The 15,311-nt window shown below is 34.9% G+C and overlaps 1 protein-coding gene across 2 annotated transcripts in view; it reads left to right on the top strand.

Moving 5' to 3' along the window:
• Positions 1 to 7,771: 7,771 nt before the first annotated feature.
• Positions 7,772 to 15,311, top strand: part of LOC121413691 (popeye domain-containing protein 3-like) — a 42,110-nt gene continuing 34,570 nt past the window's right edge. The window contains exon 1 of one of the 2 annotated variants that reach the window (XM_041606614.1): positions 7,772 to 7,791. The gene's annotated coding sequence lies outside the window, so the exon portion shown is untranslated. Of the gene's footprint in view, positions 7,792 to 8,082; positions 8,407 to 15,311 lie in introns of those variants that run through there. The other variant, XM_041606613.1, reaches the window with a different exon arrangement.

Genomic DNA, 15,311 nt, shown 5'->3' with positions numbered 1-15,311 from the left:
AAGTGTATGAGAGTTATCAGTTATATGCATCTAGATCATCAACATTTCATAGTAAAGCCTGCTCACTAAGCACAATACACTTGTTATTTTATCGCTAGTAGTAAATAATGGAATGTAGCTTGAGCAACATTACAAATGCTGCGCATTTCGGAGTACGTGACTAACTTAGTTGTAAAGCCAGTAAAAAAGCTTTCCCATGTTTAAAATAAACGTTAGGCGGAGGTCCTAACGTACATCTTGTGACGTCATATCTTTTAGCGCGAGATACATTCTGTTGTATCCTAGACATTTCGAATGATGTCATCACGACGACCACCCTCAGGTGCCCTCATCATTTTTTTAAATTTATTCACTGACTGTACTCAAAGAACATATCAATGATCTTTCAGTCACCGAAAAATATGTTCGCTAAGATCAATTTTTTTTTCAGCAATAACGATTGCGTGCCTTATAGGTGGTGTGCCATAATACACATCCAGCTTAATCCTTCTTTGATTTTATCATTTTGACAGCAGAATTCATATGTAGCACAATACAGGCAATCCGTAACTCTAATAGGATTTTATTCTGACGCCTTGATAGGAGTGTAAAATTTGCTTAATCTACGTATTTTAGGTTATTTTAAACAATGCAAGAAATCAATGTTGATTTAAGAATTATCTGTAAAAGAACGTCTTAAACTTTAAAACATTGCCATCATTTTTATTTCCCCTTAAGATATTCGATGAGGATCAGAAAGCCTGGAGGCATCACCACAAAGCTGTCAAATGAAGCGACAAATGATCGCCTTCACGTTTTGGTCGTGTCAGGCGGCTAGCGGTAAATATGGGATTAAGGGAAATGTGATCGCCGCTGCGACGGGCAAGTCAGTGGCTGCATACGATCTGTGCAAGGGATGTTTCACATTTGAAAACTAAAATCAGCAGTAATGCCACAGTCATATCGACTACAAGACTCCAGACCGATCGAATGTACAGAATATTACTTCTAATGACATGCCATCTTCAGTTTGAAGTCGATTTTGTTGATGTGACTAACAGTGACTGCAGTGCAGCATGTGTCTGGTTATTTTGCGCAGGATCTTTACGAATAAAATATTTTCAAAGTGTAGACATGTGTGTCAGAAAGTTTCTATGAATTTCATGAAGAAGTAACATGGTTTATAGTTATACAGAAAGATACATATTTGTGTCAGGCAGTTACACGTTTGTGGCTCATTAGCATAGGGTTGACGTCGTTTGCCGAACCTCTTTTATTACAGTTTGTTAGTCATTATGAAAAAATCACGAAAAGAGTTATTAAAAATTAATTAATGCATGTAACTGTAATTACACTCTTAACCCAATGTGGTTCATTAATATGTCCAAGATTAATTTATACAGTCTTGTTTACAGTCGGATGTGTAAGTTTTGTTTTTTACCGTTTGTCTCGTGAAAATTATCATGTTCTTTATTGAATGATCATCATTTTTATTGCTTTTGATTTACTATTATCATGCACTTGCACTGTAGATCATATTAGAACCTGATTGGTGTTTGAGTTATTTGATTATTTAAACACCCACTTGACATATGTATTTATTTAGTTAGATCGGTGTATGATTGTTTCAATGTGAAGAGGGTACGCTGTGAAGCATACTAAAATTCCACCGTATTTGCGAGAAATTGCACGTCCAGTAAATATACACAAGATCGAGTACCGCCGCGTTGGTAGGTGCACCGTCGTCTTATTAACTGGAATGACCTATCTTATATTAACGCTGACTTTGAGAAAAATTCTATACATGCGGTATATTCACTTCCATATTTTTTAACACGTTGCGGCGAAACAGTGATTTCAACTATTCTTATTATTTTTTTTAAATATTTTTGTCAGACTTTGTTATGGTTTCAATGCTTATGCTAATGATGTACGTGGTATAGGCGACTGGATATTATGTGATTGTGATTTATAATCATTGCAGTGTATATTATTTTATTCATTTTAAGTTGAGTATATAGGTCACATAAAAAATAATAATAGTCACATGGATTTTGAATAGGTCCAGATATTTAGTGATTAAGTGAACACTGGCCAGTCAAACTCTGGATCCAAAAGAAATCCTTATGATTAATTCCTAAATCTTGAATGACTTTCGGATGGTAAATGGCCATATACGGTTTGGATTTGATTTAAATTCTTGAAATCTAGTTTGAATGAGCATTGATGTTTTGTTATCTCTCAGTATTTTCATATTTCATTTGAATTTGACTGCAAATAATTCAATTTTTGAAACATTTTATGTTTACAGTTTTGAAGATGAAACGAAAAAAGTTAGTTGTTCTTGTTGTTCTTTTACGTAGCGTATTATTAAGCGACCATGAATCCCATGAGTTGAACCCTTCTATCAGAGCTTGTAAATGGGGATCTAATGTACGTCTTACCAAAACACCACGATCTCATCAACTTAGTTTAGTAATATACCTACCGGATTTCACATCACTGCTGGTAAGACCGATCTGTCATGAACTACTAGACGTGGAAACTTCGTGAACTCTCTCATCCATCAAAAAAGTCCCTTGTATCTGCCCCAAAATTAAAAACAATCCCCAAATAAATAAATTAGCTCCACGTTTCCACACAAAATGCCATTACGCGATGCGCAAGTGCATATGGAGCGCTTCTCGGAACAAGATGATGGTCTCGATGGTCCCCACTTACGATTTTTGTTTCTGTGCAAGGGTCTAATTCTTTTAGGGATTTTCTTACAGGATAAGAAATAATTGTTCTGTTTGTCTGACTGAAGTACAGCAGTCTCAAGTGAAACATCTCAATGTGTTTTATCTAGATTCAGTCTAGTTGATGTTAATTTTAATGGGTAAGTTGGTAAGGCAAATGAGAAGGTTGCCAGAGTGGTCGTAGTAACCATTTCAAGTAAAATTAGGCCTTCCTGCTTTGCTTGCACAATAATGTCATTGCGAAATATTGGTAGACCATTACACATATGCAGAGAATGTATTTGCTCCCATGGTATAGAGTATGTTTAAAGTAGCCACCACATTTCAAACCCATGCGTAATGGGTAAAATGCGTAAAGTGCGACGTGTATACTCTTATACGGACATTTATTATGGATAAGTGTATACGCCAGACGAAATGGATACCAATATACTGTGTATATAATAGTGTTTTCACTCTGAGAGTGTGTATTACGGTCAAACAATGGGTGTGGCACATTTCCACATAGGGTTTTTCTTTTGGTCCGCGACCTACGGAGTGTTCATGAACAGAGAAAATGTATTGTCAAATGCGCTAAGGACAACCAAGAAATCTTTGTCGAAAATTGGTGAATCATAACTGAAAACTGCAAATTCTCCCTTTGGCAATGTCATACTTGCAGTTTTCCGTCAGCTCCGAAAGTAAGGACATACGAGCTCTTCTGCTTCACCCATTTTCGACAAAGACCTCCCAGCTGTCTTTGTTATTTGACAGGCATTTCCAATATATTTGCTGTGTTCTTGAATTTGTAAGTCGCGTATCGAAAACTCTGTCGTGTCAAACCATGATCACATTGAAATATTTTCTTTAAGTCTACAGAGCAAAGTTAATTTGTATGTGTGTTTTTTGTATTTTAGGGTGTTGCGCAGATCCTGCAGTTGTTGTTGTTTTTATTTTTTTTTTTTGAGGATGTTGGTCATTTTGAACACATCCACACAAGTCATGACAAACGGGTTAGAAAATGGTGTTACGGATTTTCTCAGAAAATACACATTTCTTATATCTTTTCATTTTTTTTCTTCCTAGTCTATATTTCCGAATAATCCAGCTGGCACAATAAATTTACCCCCACCCCCATCGAATACACGTCTATGGAATGGATTTTTTTCTTTTATCTGAATGATTAGAAATTATTATTATTAGCTTGTGTATAATCATTATCAAAATGAGTAAACATTTTTGCAATGACGTGTATTTCTAGCACTATGCAGCATAGATTAATTCATTCATATTATTCCTTCGACTTACACATATTAATCATGTTAATGGATTTACTTTATCACCATCTTTCAGTTTTGTTTGCAATATGAATGATTGTATGTTTTGATATCATGATTTTTTTTATTATCGGGTTGAAAAGTGTTTTATATGACATTAAAATCATGAAAAGCATATCTTGATTGCCATTGTCCTCTTGTCTGGGTTGATAAATAAATAATTTGTTGAATACGAAGCATGTATCATGAGCAACATAAAAATTTCAACACCTGTTTTACCTGACAGTTACCATAGTAACATTAAGACACCTTCCCTTCTCAGCAAATGAAAATAAATGAAAGTTGTAGACCTGACTTGTCACACGACGCGACACTTGTTAATTAAGCGCTTTACATTCTAGCATTGTGCCATTTAAAAAAATGGATCGACGTGGTGCAACTTTCCATCATTTTTCCGTGTCAAAAACACAGTGATGTTTCTTCTAAGCTTACATATAATATTTCGTGTTTGTTTCAACAAAAGGAGCGCGAATTCATATGCTTACGTCTTTGTCTACAAAATGAAATAAAATAAAGCTCATATATTATCTTGTCTACTCGCATCCTAATCCTTTTTAAAGAAATTCATATTTGCAAGTATCTTTTAGGAATTTTATGGTTCGGTTCGAATTAACATTTATATTCTGCCAAAAAGCTTCTTTGAAGAATATTATGCGTTAGTAGAAAAATGTACATTAATATTTCATCCTACACACAATAAACCCATGTTTAAAGAAAATTAAAATCAGGGTAGCTGCTCATTTGGAACAGCAATGTCTGCCTTTATTGGATAAGGGATGTTAAAGGAAGTTTGATAACATGATAAAAAAAATAAAAAAAAGTAATTTCAAAAATCCCATAGCAAGTATCCTTTCCTGCCTGAACAATTTTCTCTTGGCCGCAATACCACATTCACACCAATACACCGAGAGACCAACCGATACTATTCCTTAGTAAAATTAGCGTATTTATTGCTTCGGTCGGTCTGGAGTCTAAGTTGGCATGACTCTATCACTAACCTGAAATGCGTAATCACGAAATCATTTCATAATGAATTTGTATACGCGCTGGTACATGAAAGAAAGAAGGCACTGAATCTGCGTTAATGACACACGAAAAATTCCCGATGTTTGAAATACATTTCATCCACCTAATATTGAAATAGTATTTATTCTGATTTATGTTTTTATGGGGGTGTCTTCGCTATGTTTCGATGTACAACAGTATCTTGTCCTCTCGCACATTTTGTATTCCATAACCTTTACAGGAATTCTTTTCTTTTGTGACAATGTCTTCTTGTGTCAATAAAGGCACTGCAGTGCACACACCAAAACTTCGTCCTCTGCGACTTCCCTTTCCTACCTGCCACCATAATAAACCCCAGCCCTAGCTCTCACGTTTCAAAATAAAACCCAGTATGCCAATCAGCGCCGTCCATTAAACACCCAGGGAGGGCTTCACATCCAGACTAGCCATCGCAAAAGGAGATACATTTTCCAACTCTCAGGGAGCTGAAGGAAAACCCCTGGGTGAAAACAAAATATGAACAAACATGGCCCTGTGTGCTCCAACAGACAAGGAAGAGGAAATAATGGAATGGAAGAAACGAACTCGATACTATTCAAATAATGTCGCAAAGTCACATGGAGAGGAATAGCCTGGTTGACTTACCTGCTTACGTAATGAAGAGGGGTAGGGCGACGCACTTTTTCTAGAAGGTGTACGAATGGAATGCATCTGCCATCTCCTGCTGAGTTTCCCGCCCTTTTCGTCTGTCGTCTGCGCTGTATGTCCGTACATAGAAAGAGCGAATGTGCCTATCTGGTATAGTTAAATAAAAATAGTTATACCCAATATACGAAATTATAATGTATACACATAAAGGTAGTCTTTAAATGAATTATCAAATTGTTATCACTTTCTCCATCATCATCATCATCATAACAATAACGACAACAACAATAATAATAATAAGAAGAAGTAGAAAGTAGAAAAAGAAGAAAAGGAGAGAAAAAAGAGGAAAATGAAGAAGAAAAGGTAGATAAAGAGATTAAGAAGAGAAGAGAACGAAGAAAGGACGGATGGAAGAAGGTCGAACAAGGAGGCTTTGGAGAGGAGAATACTTTATCTTAATTTTTTAGGGGAAAGATAACTAGTGCAATAAAGCTCCATCATTTTAAATATACATACCAGAAAACGAATAAAGAAGCCTACATCTAAATAAAATAAGTACAGTCCTTTTGGTGATGAAGTTAGTGGTAATTTAATATAACAGTGCATTGTCCCTTAAACCATCATAATTTTGGAGGAAGTTGACCACGTTGACAATATCGATTGCTCATAATGTCATGCAGCTGATAATCTTTGAATGTATATCGACGAGAGGCTAATGTTGTGTCCATTGGCTGATTTAGACCAAAAGAGAAATCTGAGCAAAGGAGTTTAGCCTATCTTTAGCAATATTTAATAATAAAGCAAGTAAGAAAGAACTATACTTTGGGAACAATTTCTATAGCTTAATAAATTTTTAAAAGAAAATAATTTTAATTCTTATAACAAGCTCATTTAAACAATATCAAGTCAAGCTATTGATTTTCGAAATGTTGAATAGATACATTGTATGTATAGCTTAAGTCGCATTCATAACAATTTTTAGACAAAAACCCATTGCAGCCGATTGAGGATTTTTCAATTTTAAACATTTTAATAGCAAGCCTTGCACAATAATCTAAAAAAAAAAGGTACTGTGATGAAGTAACTTCGAATGTAAACCACGCATGCAATGATGTTTTGAAATTCAGATATTTAATGCATGCTTCATCAAACAATAGGCTGAGGCTATTATCGAAGAAAGTGGGTCATACAGCCAGAAGAAAGCAAAGAAATTGACCGAATTCATGGCACAGTTCTCCACCTGCCTTTGGGAGAACCGTTTTTATCACACGAGTTAAATGAAACTGAGGTTAGCCGTTGCAAAATGTGTAGGGTGTTTGATATCACGGTACTTTATGGAAAGCACAAACAAAAGTTAAAACAAATCGGGTTTTACAATTACAATTATTAGTTACAATTATAGTAAGGGCTGCGGAGCAATTTTAAAAAGGGGGAGGGAGGCTGGCCATGCAATAATATACAACCAGATGGTCCCTTTTACGTCTTTGTACTCATTTATTGGAAAAAAAGGTTTTCTACCTTTTTTACTGTTATATTTTCCTACCTTTTTCATCTTTTGAAAAAGTGACTGATGTCGAACGCCAATGGAATCATCGCCTCTGTCCATCATTCTCCTTATAACGTTTTACGGACCTCGATGACGCCACGAGACGCCATCTTCGAACGATGATACACACGGCGCGGCGCCACGATACTTTTCCACGTATCTCAATACAGACTGGATACGCTCCATTGAAACTCGTGACAATCTTTCTAAGACTTTATTGTTCCGAAACATCAAAGGGAATAACGACACAATAAGGGTAATCAGATGATGAAGGCGTGTTTAAGTTTCTGCACATTTCTATTTTTTTTCTCTCTATCCTCTTGATGACGAGTTATCTACAATGCCTGCAAGTAATTCTGCGTTATTATAAATCATTTTAGTTTAGGTGTTTGTATGATATTTTTAAAGAAACATTTGAGGGGGTAAATTATGCCTGATAAATATGCACTGACTTAGAAATAGGCCTACTCTTTGTTCATTGCATCTCCTATTGAAAGAACCTTTCTTTTCCGTGCAGAACTAGTCTCATATTAAGAAGAGTGTTGTCAAGGTGCACAGAGTAAGCTATTAAATCAATAATTAATTTGCTCTTTTCTTCTTCGACAGTTTATAATTTCCAATATAGATATTTTTGTTTTTACTTTTTTGTTTTCACTTCTTTCTTGACGTTGAAAGTAAGTGGTCAGCAAACCGTTTGAAAATGAAAACAAGTCGAGCTTCCGTAGCCCAAAAGTGCAAATTGATTGTACAATCAACGCAGATTCGCAAGTACAAGGTTCGTGAAATACGTCACGTGAATTTACATGCACACGGTAGACAGTATACGGACTCATCTCCACTTTCCAATCCGTACACAATATATACTCCTCGCATAGCGCGCATTCTTCGAGTGCCTTTCAAGCCGAAGCGAAAACGAAAAAAACCGCGGGTTTTCAATGTCGTCTGCAATGAAAGGAAGCTCGTTTGTGGACACACGGATATACTGTATAGGATATGTGGATACACAACTTACATTTTGAAAGGATTTTCATGGTTTTCAAAGCACTACTACGCATTTTGGGAATAAAGTTAGTAAATTCAGATGAGAAGTACCAGTTTTGGGGTTGAAACGACACTATTTATCACCAACCAATTTGCACACGGCTATTGACTTACAGCGCATACTCAGTATTAGGTAAGTATAGTATTTAACCGTAGAGTGATGTGTAAATTCAGTTATACTTACATAATAGGTCATCCATAAGAAAATTAATTCAATTTCGTCATGCCTGATTCTTACTCGAGTTGAAGACCAGACAGACATCTTAACACACCGCGTTTCTTCTAATATGATTTTACTGGGGAGATTTCAAATTAAAGCAAAGCGTATCGGGATTTACTGGAGACATTTAAAGAACGTGGCATTTTATACAGGATGTAACTCGTGCATATACGAGGTGTAGCTGATCATCTACCATGTTTGAAGTTGCCATATTTGTTGATTGATCATTTTCTGTGTGTATCCTAAGCTTATGTCTTCTCTTTCTCTTTCTCCCCTTCTCTTATATTTATTTTATTTATTCTCCTTCCTCTTCTTGATTTAGTCCTTGTTTTTCTTTTTTATTTTTTACATTCATTTTTTTTTCGTCGCCTTCATACTCATTTTCCATCTTTATACCTTGTTTTCTTTGTTTATCTTCATATATTCCAGTTATTTTCATTTCTACCCTTCTTTTTCTTCATGTTTATTTTCTTATCCATACTCTTCAGATCTATTCCTACATTCCCTGTATCTAACTTTTTATCCTTCCATTGTCTCTAACGTATTTCATTTATCCATTTGTTTGTTTATCTATTTTATGCATTTTCTTTCTATTCATTTTCCCCATTTCAAATCGGGCATCCTCATTTTTGTCGTCATTGTTGAAATAATCTTCCAAACAATTTGCTATTTCTCTCTTTTAGCTTCAATATTTTTTCTCTTTCATTTCTTCTCTTCTCCCTTTTTATTGATGCTTTCATGATGATAGTAGATGATCCGACGATTAGGATGACAAAAATTAGAAGAGAAAGTAGAAGAAGACTTCGTCATTTTCATCATAGTCGTCTTCATCTTAATCGTCATAATAATGACCATCATCTCCACCACCACCATCATCATCATGATTATCATCTTCATTGTCATTATCATCATCTTCATTATAATAATCATCACCATTGTTTTATCATCACCACCACCACTATCATCATCATCATCATCACCACCATCATCATCATTATTATCATCTTAATTACCATTATCATCATCTTTTTTATATAATTATTATCATCACCACCACTACTATCATCATCATTCATCACTATCATTATCACCATCATTGTCGTTTTCTAAGAGATAATGGCAATATACAAATACTGTTCACCATAATCAACAATCGTCGTCACCACCATCTTCATCATCATTATTTTCATCATAATAATTTCATCATCATCGCCATCTTCACCGTTGTCATTATCATCATCATCATCGTCGTCGTCGTTTCCTGAGAGATAATGGCGATAAACAAATACTGTTCATCATTATCAATAAGTATCACCATCACAACCATCGTCGTCGTCATTTGCCAACAGGGTGACAAACCCACTAGTGTATTTGTCAGAGAACCCACTAGTGTATTTGTCAGGAAAGTCAATACCCACGCTTCCCCTCTATTCTGACAGGATTTGACAGGGCCACACAGCAAAAACTGTGGTGTTAACCGGTGTACATAGAGGACCACACCAGTTATTTTACACCGGTGTTAAATTGGTGGTGTTAGTTTTACAACTATAGGTGTTATTACAACACCTTTGACTGTTACATTTACACTCTTTGGTGTTATGTTCAATCTCTAGGGTGTAATTTTAACACCTCAGGGTGTGGTCCTCTATCAACACCAATTGGTGTCAGTTTTAACTCCACAGTTTTTACAGTGCACCACTGACTATCCCTCCCGTGTAACAGCGCTCTAGATGGTAGGGTTGAGGGCTGGTGTCCTCCCTGAATGCATACCTTTGGTTAATAAATTTTAACGCATTTTTAGCCTCGTGATTTTGGTCAATTTAATTGAGAATTGAATTTTACTCACAATTTTTTTTAGGAAGATTTGACTCAATTGCATGCCACGCTAATGGAAAAAAGCCCCTGAAGTAACATAAACCTGTTCGACGTGCTGGCTTCGCGCTCATGAAAAACGTTGGGTTAATTCTGGCTGTATTTTTTTCCACCCCCTCATTTTATGTGTAAAATAATGGTCTAGTCATGTAAATCTAGGTCCAAAACTCTGTCCCATCATTCTAGTAACTACAGCACCAGTCTTTGACCATCATTCAGGTTGCGAAGAACAGCATTTTGATAAAAATATGCATTTGAAATGAATAAAAAATTGCATTGATTTTGTCCTAGTCGCTTTATAAACCCCTCAAAAAAAGTTTGGAAATCTGAATTTGGCCATAATTTCTCCCAACTCCCAATTTTACACAATGCATATTTGACTTCATTCAAAAGATGATTTAATTTCCTTTAAAATGATACCATGCTTGTTAAGATCATGCCATCACGAAAAGAGCAGGATTGAAAAGTTTGGGATGAGGTCTGAACTGAAAAGCTGCAAAACGAGCAGAAATAGTCATGAAGGGTCAATACAGAACATATTCTTTTGTCTGTGTCAATACAAATGAAAATCCATTCAAATCAATCAGGGTACTTCTGGATATGCAAGCTGTCATAAAAATGTGATAAGTGGCCCGCTGGTGTCATGTTCTTACTTTCTTTTTTTACAATGCTACCACATGAAATCATAATTATTTTCATACAAAATAGTAACTACATTTTTAACAAATTTAAGTTGCAATGAAATTAAAGATTATCGTAATGATAATTAAAAATGGTAGTTACTATATTGCTAGTCTATATGCTCATGAAAGCGGAACCATTAAGGGTTCATTCGATGTTCTCTTTTTCATTTAATCACAGCCTTACCCCCTGTCCTTAAGGCCAACACTTTGAATTTGCATGCCGAAATATGCCCCACGTGCTAAGTGATTTGCAAACCTTCCAAGTTTTACATATATCATTGTATATGTTAAGTTGTCGTCGAATTTGCCAATCTTTACTTTGAACTTTTAACATTTAGATGAATAAAAAAAATATCACGAGGTGTTTGTTAAAGATGAATTGCCTCATCCGACCAAGACGACGACTCATACGTGATCGTATGCTCTCATCTATTAAAGTCCCTGTCTCCTTCACCCACATTTGATCAATTAAAAACACAAATTATTCGACAGAAGCCTTCGGCACCAGAAGCGCACATACGTCATCATGAATTAGTGATTCACACCTAATCTATCTCTTGCATTTTGCCTAACGCAAGAAGTAAATATTGTCCCCTTTATTATCCTGTAAATGACGTCTTGTTTTCAAAGATGTTTCACATTTCACAGAGAACATGCCCCTGGGGATTGGCGTTTTTCCCCTATTTGGATTAATAAAATGACATGTGCCTGCGCGGATTATATGAGTAGAAACCATTTTCAATATGCCCGCCGCCATCGGGGTACCGAGAAGGTAATGGGGCGGCTTAAGGAAGTTGAGTCCAAAGTAAAAATGAAAGTGTTGGTGATTTTTTAAGGGTTTTACCCAGGGTGATAAATGTTGCTAAAATGACATGATTTTCCAGTTTTTCAGAATACCCTGTATTGGCCTATAATTAATAAATGCATGGCCTAACATATTTGAAGTAACCAGAATACGGCGTACTTGGCCTAGAGACCAATCTGGTTTTTTTTTACTACTCATTCTAACTAGAGAATTCGTATGCATAACATGAGATAATGTATTCACTGACATAGCAACTAACCCATTGAAAATGCCTTTGGTCTTCTTTGGAAGCTCTCCCGGTATATCCACCACAATGGCCCTAACCATAAGGAGACGTCTCTACAGCCTCCCAGAGTGAACATTCGCGGAAACCTCTCCTTCATATAAGTTCCTTCGGTCTAAACCAGTGAGACGTCTGTTACACCCACAAATGTAATAATCGCCCACAAATGTAATAACGCCCACAAATGTAATAACACTTTACCCACAAATGTAATAACGCCCACAAATGTAATAACACTTTACCCACAAATGTAATAATTTCACCCACAAATGTAATAATGCACTTTACCCACAAATGTAATAATTTTTGATCGCCCACAAATGTAATAATGACTTTACCCACAAATGTAATAAATTTGAAGGGATTTTTGGCAAATCCGTTCTAAGCTAAAATCGTATAGTAATGCGTTCATTTAGCACAAACGTGCAAAGTCTCATTTCCTGACCCGGTTAATTAACAAATTATAATAAAAGTCCAAAGTCTTTATTCCAAACCCGGTTTTTTCAAAAATTATAATATAAATCCAAAGTCTTTATTCCAGACCCGGTTGTTTCAAAAATAATAATATGAGCCCAAAGTCTTTATTCCAGACCCGGTTGTTTCAAAAATTATAATATAAATCCAAAGTCTTTATTCCAGACCCGGTTGTTACGAAAATAATAATATGAGCCCAAAGTCTTTATTCCAGACCCGGTTGTTTCAAAAATAATAATATGAGCCCAAAGTCTTTATTCCAGACCCGGTTGTTTCAAAAATTTTAATATAAATCCAAAGTCTTATTCCAGACCCTGTTGTTTCAAAAATTATAATATAAATCAAAAGTCTTCATTCCAGACCCGGTTGCTTAGAAAATAATAATATAAGTCCAAAGTCTTTATTCCAGACCCAGTTGTTTAAAAAATAATCATATGATCCAAAAGTCTTTTCTCCAGACCCGGTTGTTTCAAAAATTATAATATAAATCCAAAGTCTTTTTCCAGACCTTGTTGTTTCAAAAATTATAATATAAATCCAAAGTCTTTATTCCAGACCCAGTTGTTTCAAAAATAATAATATGAGCCCAAAGTCTTTATTCCAGACCCGGTTGTTTAAAAAATTATAATATGAGCCTAAAGTCTTTATTCCAGACCCGATTGTTTCAAAAATAATAATATGAGCCCAAAGTCTTTATTCCAGACCCGGTTGTTTCAAAAATAATAATATGAGCCCAAAGTCTTTATTCCAGACCCGGTTGTTTAGAAAATAATAATATAAGTCCAAAGTCTTTATTCCAGACCCGGTTGTTTAAAAAGTGATCATGTGATCCAAAAGTCTTTATTCTAGACCCGATTGTTTCAAAAATGATAATATAAGTCCAAAGTCTTTTCTCCAGACCCGGTTGTTTCAAAAATTATAATATAAATCAAAAGTCTTTATTCGAGACCCGGTTGTTTAAAAAATAATAATATAAGTCCAAAGTCTTTATTCCAGAACCGGTTGTTAAAAAAAATAATCATATGAGCCAAAAGTCTTTATTCCAGACCCGATTGTTTCAAAAATGATTATATAAGTCCAAAGTCTTTATTCCAGACCCGGTTGTTTAAAAAATAATAATGCAAGTCCAAAGTCTTTTTCCAGACCCTGTTGTTTCAAAAATCATGATATGAATCCCAAATCTTTTTTCCAGACCCGGTTATTTCAAAAATTATAATTTTAGTCCCAAATGAGATACATTAATGATATTCCAGTGGAATAAAAATGAGTATCGAGCTTGGTCTTTTCTCCAGACGCTAATGGTAAATTGAAAATCAAGCATAGTCTTTGCTCCAGACCCGGTAACTAAAAGCTGAAACTTTATAGTAATGTGTTTATATGGCACAAAAATGCGAAATCTTTTTTCCAGACCCGGTTAATTAAAAAATTATAATAATTATAAAAAAACAAAGACCCACAATCCTATTTATGTTGAATAACATGGAAATGTAGCGTAGTCTTTCTGTCAGACCCAGTTATGAAAGTCATTAGAAACACAACAACAACATAATAAAGACCCTGCAACCATTAAAGGTCAAGTCCTCTTCAGAAAAATGTTGATTTGAATCAATAGAGAAATATCAGACAAGCACAATGCTGAAAATTTCATCAAAATCGGATGTAAAATAAGAAAGTTATGACATTTCAAAGTTTTGTTTATTTTTAACAAAATAGTTATATGAACGAGCCAGCTACATCCAAATGAGAGAGTCGATGATGTCACTCACTCACTCTTTCTTTTGGTTTTCATTGTTTGAATTATACATTATTTCAATTTTTACGAATTTGACGATTAGGACCTCCTTGCCTAAAGCACAAAATGTTAAAATAATAAATTTCCACGTGTTGCAGGGAGGAATTAAACTTCATTTCACATGACAATGACGAGAAAATAAAAATATTTCATATTTCATTTAAGAAAATACAAAAGAAATAGTGAGTGATGTCATCAGTTCCTCATTTGCATACCGACCGAGATGTGCATATAACTGTTTTGTGAAATGAAGCGAAACATTAAAATGCCATAACTTTCTTATTTTACATCCGATTTTGACGACATTTTCAGTGTTATGCTTGTTGAATTTTTCTCTTTTTATTCATAACAAGTTTTTGTTGGGGTGGACTTGTCCTTTAAAAAAAATAATTTCTTGTATATTCCTTCCTTTTTTCTTTAAAAAACCTAAATAACAAAACATTAAAATACATATGAAAAAAACTGAGAAATAAGATATCAGTAAACAATAGGGGGATTACTTCCCGAAAACGATAAAGTTGTTGATTGACGATCTATATATGATATATTATATAAAAGAAAAACATTCTAACAAGAGGGGATAACCATTCCATTCCATGTTTTTATTTGGCAATAAGTCATGATTGACTATTTTTACCACCCACTGTATGAGAAGTAGGGTAACAATTTTATTTAGTATTATTTTATTACTTCTTTTTGTCTCACCTGCATAGCAGAGTGAGACTATAGGCGCTGCTTTTCCGACGGCGACGGCGGCGTCAACATCAAATCTTAACCTAAGGTTAAGTTTTTGAAATGACATAACTTAGAAAGTATATAGATCTAGTTCATGAAACTTGGCCATAAAGTTGATCAAGTACTACTTAACATCCTATTAGAGTTTCACGTCACATGACCAAGGTCAAAGGT

This window comes from Lytechinus variegatus, chromosome 4, assembly GCF_018143015.1.
Source record: "Lytechinus variegatus isolate NC3 chromosome 4, Lvar_3.0, whole genome shotgun sequence".
Lineage (NCBI taxonomy): Eukaryota > Metazoa > Echinodermata > Echinoidea > Temnopleuroida > Toxopneustidae > Lytechinus > Lytechinus variegatus.
The sequence above is the reverse complement of the archived record's forward strand: the minus strand, read 5'-3'. Positions and strand labels throughout refer to the sequence as shown.